Source organism: Plecotus auritus (genome assembly GCF_963455305.1).
Source record: "Plecotus auritus genome assembly, chromosome: 9".
In the NCBI taxonomy this organism is placed as follows: Eukaryota; Metazoa; Chordata; class Mammalia; order Chiroptera; family Vespertilionidae; genus Plecotus; species Plecotus auritus.
In genome coordinates, this window is record NC_137783.1 from 108,928,877 (window position 1) to 108,936,011 (window position 7,135).

Sequence of the window (7,135 nt, forward strand, 5' to 3'; positions counted from 1 at the left end):
AATTTAATAACTGAACCCTTATATGTGCAACTCCTGGCCTGCTGTATTGGTTGGGGAGGCCAACTGCTATAACAAATTCTCATATTTATGTCCTTAACACAGTGAAAGGACATTCTTTGCTCACACAAAGCCCTGAGTGGATATCCCTATTGGGCTAACCCTCTTGGGCAGCCTTCCTCTGAGATCACTGCTTTATGGGCCTATCTTGTGCCGCTGATGTCTTCAATGTGGGGCCTCAGTGAAGCAGTAGCCTTGCAGGAAAACAAGAGAGTTTAATAATAAAACAGTCTTCCCTCTGGCCCCTGAAGCCTCTCCCTATCCCCCATCTCTCGTCCTGGCACCCCCACGTCTAATGGCCACCTTGGACTCCATCCCAGCCAGGTTGGGGGTCATGGGGTCATGGCCATCATTCTCACCTCAGACCTCTGCTCAAATGGTTGCCCCACCTGTTGGGGACCCTCTCCATGGCCAGCTCAGCTTCTGTTCTCCAAACTGGCCCCCAATGGTCTCCCCTCCTGGTATTTGCAGCCCTGTACGGAGTGTGGGCTAGACTTGGTGACTCACATCTAACCAATAGAATAAGGCCGAATTGATGGTGTGTGCCGCAGAGGCTAGATCACACATGGCAGTGTGGCCTCTCTTGACTTGCCTGCTCTGTGTCATTGGCAGCTCTTTGGAGAGGCCCACATATCGAGGGACAGAAGCCTCCTGCTAACAGCCACGGGGTGCAACCTCATGAGAGATCTATGCCAGGACCCTTCAGATTCCTGACCTTCAGAAGTTGTGGGACAATGAATGTTTGTTGTTTAAAGCAGATAAGGGAGAAACCAAGATGGGGGCATAGGTAAACACCTGAACTTGCTGCCTCACACAACCACTTCAAAACTACAACTAAAAGATAAAACGAACATCATCCAGAACCACAGGAAGGCTGGCTGAGTGGAAATTCTACAACTAGAAGGAAAGAGAAAAGCACACTGAGACTCAGAGGAGGTGCGGAAGTAAAGTGCAGAGGTATGGAGGCACACACGAGGAAAGGGCTGGCAACTGAGTACACTGTTGTCTTTTTCAATCGGGAGGGAGACACAAGCTCCCGACTGCTCTGAACTCCAGTTCTGGGCGAGACTCTGGGGACCCAGACTCATACAGGGAGAAACTGGACAGTCTGGCTTCGAGCAGAACTCGAGGGCGGCTTTTTCTTAGAGGTGCTTGCAGTGATTACCGAGGGACACTGAGACCCGGGGGCCTCTTAGGGCAGGGCTGAGGATCAGCCATAGCTGTTTGTTCCACCCTGTTGATTCCCTGAGACCCCACCCCACCCAAGCTGTGTGCAGAGGCTTTTGCATATGAATGGCCTGGCCCTTTGCAATCTAAAATTACCTAACAAACTGCAGCTGGGTCAGAGAGCCCCACAGCCGCCAAAAGAAGGCCCAAGGCCCCACAGCAGCTTGCATTGCTTCACAGCTGGGCCTCATCTGGGCATCTCCAAACCCCAAACAAAGAAGAGGAATCCGCAGATCTCTCTGTAGCTCCTGCTGGGTGGCCTCAGGCAGAGGCTAAATTTGCACCTCCTTGGAGATCCAAGAGCCAGTGTATCCAGTGGTCAGAGTGGGACCATCCAGATTACAGCTCCTCAGATCCATAAGGAACACACTCAAGGGGCAGACTCAGTGAGCACCAAAGCCCCACTGAAGCAAGTCTTGCCCCATAAGGGTGTCTCCAGCACAGAAGTTCTCCCAGCGTAGACAGAGCTGATCCTCACAGCCAATTGGCCTGGAGGTCAATTCCTCCCAGTGATACCAACAACAATCAAGGCTTAACTACAACAAGACTGTGCACACAGCCCACAAAGGGGTGCACCAAGAGTGTCCACCTCAGGTAATTGGGGAGGCTGAGCCACTGAGCCCTATAGGACACCTCGCACACAAAGCCACTCTATCAACACAGGGAAGCAGCCAAAATGTGGAGACAAAAAAACAGGTCACAAATGAAAGAAATGGAGGAAAGCAAACGACTGGATATAGAGTTCAAAACCATGGTTATAAGGTTTTTCAAGAATTTTCTAGAAAAGGCTGATAAATTTAGTGAGACCCTCAAGGATATGAAAAAGGACCAACTAGAAATTAAGCATGCACTGACTGAAATAAAAAAGAATATACAGAGATCCAATAGCAGACTAGAGGATCGCAAGAATCAAGTCAAAGATTTGAAATACAAAGAAGCAAAAAACACCCAACCGGAAAAGAAAAAAGAAAAAAGAATCCAAAAAGTTGAAGATAGTGTAAGGAGCCTCTGGGACAACTTCAAGTGTACCAACATCCGAATTATGGGGGTGCCAGAAGAAGAGAGAGAGCAAGATACTGAAAACCTATTTGAAGAAATAATGACCGAAAACTTCCCCCACCTGGTGAAAGAAATAGACTTACAAGTCCAGGAAGTGCACAGAACCCCAAACAAAAGGAATCCAAAGAGGACCACACCAAGACACATCATAATTAAAATGCCAAGAGCAAAAGACAAAGAAGGAATATTAAAAGCAGCAAGAGAAAAACAGTTAGTTACCTACAAGGGAGCACCCATACGATTGTCAGCTGATTTCTCAACAGAAACTGTGCAGGCCAGATGGGAGTAGCAAGAAATATTCAAAGTGACGAATAGCAAGAACCTACAACCAAGATTACTCTACCCAGCAAAGCTATCATTCAGAATTGAAGGGCAGATAAAGAGCTTCACAGATAAGAAAAAGCTAAAGGAGTTCATCACCACCAAACCAGTATTATATGAAATGCTGAAAGGTATTCTTTAAGAAGAGGAAGAAGAAGAAAAGGGTAAAGATAAAAATGATGAACAACAAATACATATCTATCAACAAGTGAATCTAAAAATCAAGTGAATAAAAAATCTGATGAACAGAATAAACTGGTGAATATAATAGAATCAGGGGCATAGAAAGGGAGTGGACTGACAATTCTCGGGGGGAAAGGGTTGTGGGGGGTGCGGGAAGAGACTGGACAAAAATCATACACCTATGGATGAGGACAGTGGGAGCAGGGGGTAAGGACAGAGGGTGGATGAGAACCGGGTGGAGGGGAGCTATGGGGGGAAAAAGAGGAACAACTGTAATAATCTGAACAATAAAGATTTATTTAAAAAAATAAAAAAATAAAATGAAAAAGAAAAAAAATAAAGCAGATAAGGTTTGGAGTAATTGTTATGCAGCAACAGAGAGCTAATTTAATCACATCTAGAGGCAAGGTGGTCTTCTCCCTTCATTCCTGCCCCAGCTCAGTGTCCCCACCAGGAAGCACCCAGTGAGAGCTCATTTATGCAGCCTACTCACATCCCCTGTGGTGCGGGCTTGCCCCAGGTCTGGTGCTGAGTGCTGGGATGGGGCTGAGGGAGCAAGGATATCGTCTTGGTCCTCAGGGCGTTCCCAATCCACCAGGAGACAGAGGAGTCCACTCACCCCTAATGACCCTGTCCTTTTCACCCCCACAGGTAGCCTCAAAGAGGGGTAACTAACTCAGACTGAGAGCAGTGGGGAGGAGAGCAGGGTTTGAGGGTGAGTGGGGGTGTGCTAAGGTTTAATGAAGGTGGTGACCTTTGGTGGGGGGGGGGGTAATTTTTTTTTAATGAAGTTGAATGTTTTATTATTAAACTCTCTTATTTTCTTCAAAGGTTGCTGTTTCACTGTATAAAAATAGCACCAGCAAACTCAGTATATTGCAAGATTGAGATAGTATTGTCATCGGACACTAACGATTAACAAAACTTTTCCGCCCTCCAGTGATTTCCACATCTCCCAAAGCTTCCTGGGCAAAATTGCTGATTCCCACTGTTCCGATACCATTTCCTGTTGTTATCCATGCATGTCTCTCTGTGAACTCACGCAGCATGGAGAGCAGATTGGGGACAGGGCGCAGCGTCAGGATGGCACCTGCTCTCAGACCCAGGGCAGCGGGCACAGAGGTGGTGAGCCGGCAGCAGGCCCTGTTCGCAGGAGTGGGGGTGTGAGTGGGGGTTCGTGGCACAAGTCCTCGGCCACCCAACCGGCCTGGAGGTGAGTGATGTTGACCAGGTGGAGGAGAAAGTGTGTTCTGGGGGATGGGACCGCGTGCTCCAGAGCTCAGCAGGTCCGAGAACCGAGTGTGTTCAGCCAGCAGAAAAGGGCGAGCAGTGAAGGGGGCAGCGGGTAATGAGGTGCAGGGGAGAAGGTCTGGGTAAAGTGTGTGTAGGGGGTAGGGGGGGTGGAGAGTGGGGGAGGGGGAAGGATGAGAAGGGCCTCCGACGCCAGGCCGAGGAGGAGTTTAGAGGCATTGGAGACGAGTTCAGGGAATGGGTTTTGTTTGGGAGAGGACATTAACGCTGTGTATGGGTGGCTCGAGAGCCCTGGAGGCGGGAGTATCAGTGCGCGGTGTTTGCTCACAGACCACCAGGGCGCTCAGTGTCCTGGCAGAGGAAGGGGAAGCCTGGGAAACCCCAACTCAACCGGAGGCACGGGGAAGGCTTCTTGGAATAGATGAAACCAGTACTGAAGGATAAGTAGGAATGACCCAGACAAGGGGGAGGTGGAATGGGGAGATGGCATTCCAGGCAGAGGGCACATCATGGGCAAAGCCCAAAGGTGAGAGGAAGAGCATGGCTGACATATGGAAGTGCAAATGGTTCAGTCTGAGGAGAGGGAGGAGGAGAGATGAGGGCGGGGGGACTGGGCCAGATGGTGGAGAGTGGCTAAGGGCAGGCTAAGGAGCTTGGGCTTGGAGGGGGACATCTTCTGTCTTCTGTTGACCCCTCCGGATCCTCTGTCCATTGGTGTCCACCCTGCTTCTTCCTGGGAGACCCACCTGCATGGTCGGCAGCCCCCCGCCCTCAGGCTTCCAACTGGGTTCAGGCAATAGGGAGCCTTGGCAGGGGGTGGAGGGAGGAGTGCAGTGGGAATGCTCACCTGCCTCCTTCTCTGCAATAATGGCCCCTGCCCGAGACTCTCCTGACCCAGGTACCTGCTGCCTCCACTTGATCTTCCAGGCCTCAGGGTGGCAGCAGTACTCTGCCACCCTCCTGGCCCAGCCTGGCTTAGTGCACCTTCCTGTGTGTGTCCCACACCCCAGACACACCTCGGAAATTGTTCTTTTATCCAACCCTCCTCACAAGAATCCCATGTGACCCCAGCCTTTTGTATAGTGACATCGCTGCTCCTCCCATGAAGAGGTGGACTCTGTTCCTTTCCCCTTACATCTGGTGGCCTTAGGACTTGTTTTGACCAACAGAATGCAGTGAAGTGCTGTGTGCACATGTGCAGCCTGGCACTTAAAGAGACTTTGCAATCTTGTTCTCGTTCTTTTGCAACTAGCCCCCATTGAATGCTGAAAGATGGGTCAGTATAGAGAGGGGCCCAGTGCCCACCTGCACAGAGAGGCCCAGCGGGTCTAGCCCCCCAGCTGTGCCAGCCCAGCCAACCCACCCACTGCTGAATGCAGCTGCATGAGAGCCCGGGCAAGATGGAGAAGAGCCACAGCCAGGCCACAGAACTGTGATAAGCAGGGAGTCCTCCGTGTTCAGCCATTGTGTTCTGCAGTGGTTCATCACCCAGCAGCAGATCATTCCGATGAGTGGGTACTTCTCTCCTTGGCAAGTCTTGCCCTTCCTGCAGGGCCTTGCCCCTGCCACTTCCTCCAAGTCTCCCCCCGGCTGGAGATCATCATTCCCTGCTCTTCACTCCCATTCCTCCTGTGACCTGTACACACACTTCCTCCCAGGGTAACAGGCACCTCCATGGGACACAGGGACACTCATCACCTGACTCCTACTTCCACGTGCTCTGCATCACTCCCGACAGGACAAGGAGTGGCTTATGATCTCAAAACAGCATCTCATTATGCTCACAACACTGGAGGTGATATGGTAATCCTTATTTTCCAGATGACAGAATTGAGGTTTGGAGGTGATTGGCCCAGAGTTACTAAAAAGGGATGGGCCAGGATTTGAACCCAAATTTATTTACACTTCTCAAAAGGCCCCATGTTGTAGCTGTTGGCAGGACCTGCTCCTGGGCAGAAAGAGCCTGCTTCCCTGCTGGCGGAAGAGGGGGATTCGCAAGGACTGGTTTTACCCAGCCATCCTGTCCCTGCATGTCTTTCCCAAACCTGGGAATCCAGAATTCTTTCCGCCAGGCATCAGTCCGCATCTCAACCCTCACCCCCCTGCAAACACATACTAACATCCACTCTTCACGTCTGGTCTTCATCCTCTGTCCTGGTCTCCCTGTGTCTTAACATACCCATTCCCCTCTTTCCCAATAGAACAGGGCCCGAGGTGGTACGCTGGGGGCTGACAGATCGAAAGGAAGAGTCCACATGACATTCTCTGGTCCAATCTGAGTCCAGAGATTCACCTTCTGGGAAGATGAGACAGGGCCAGGCTGGGGGTCAGATCCCTCTGCATTGGGGAGTGCAGAGGAAGAGAAGAAGGCTAACATAAAACCCTTTCATTTATTGAATGAAAGTTCATGGAGCCCCCCTTTTTGTGCTAAGGTAAAGGGGCTGAAGTTACAAAGGACAAGTAAAGGGTACCTCAGGGAGCTCTCAGCCAATGTGATGTCAGGGCTGAGACTCGTAGGCCATCTTATTCAGTCAGGGTAACTGAGGCTCAGAGGGAGGGTGGAAAGGCCTGCCCATAGCCACACAGCCAGTGACAGAGTACAGCTCTCCCAACCCAGCTCGGGAGGGAGGAGCTGGGACGTCCAGGGTGTAGGATGAGAGAGCTAGTAGAAGGGGCTGGAGCTGGTGGCTTCTTTTTCACTGTCATTCAAGGTAGAGGAAGAAAAACCTGGTAATCAGTTGCTGCTCTCTTTTCTTTGTCCGATGAGTGGCATTACAACGGAGGATAGAAACCATTCTCTTCCAGCCCTCTCCCATTTCCCAGATGAGCAGACCAAGGAGATGAGGACCTGCACAGGTGTCCCAGTGTGAGTCTGGTCGCCCCTCCCACGTTGCCAGCTGTGACTTGGGGTTGGATTTGCAGGAGGCTCAGAAGACTCTGGAGATGATGTTCAACAGATGCTTCCAGGAAGCCTTCTCAGATCACAGCGCCTCCCACCGGGCTCCCTAATGCCAGCCCTGCCCTTTGGGGCAGCCCC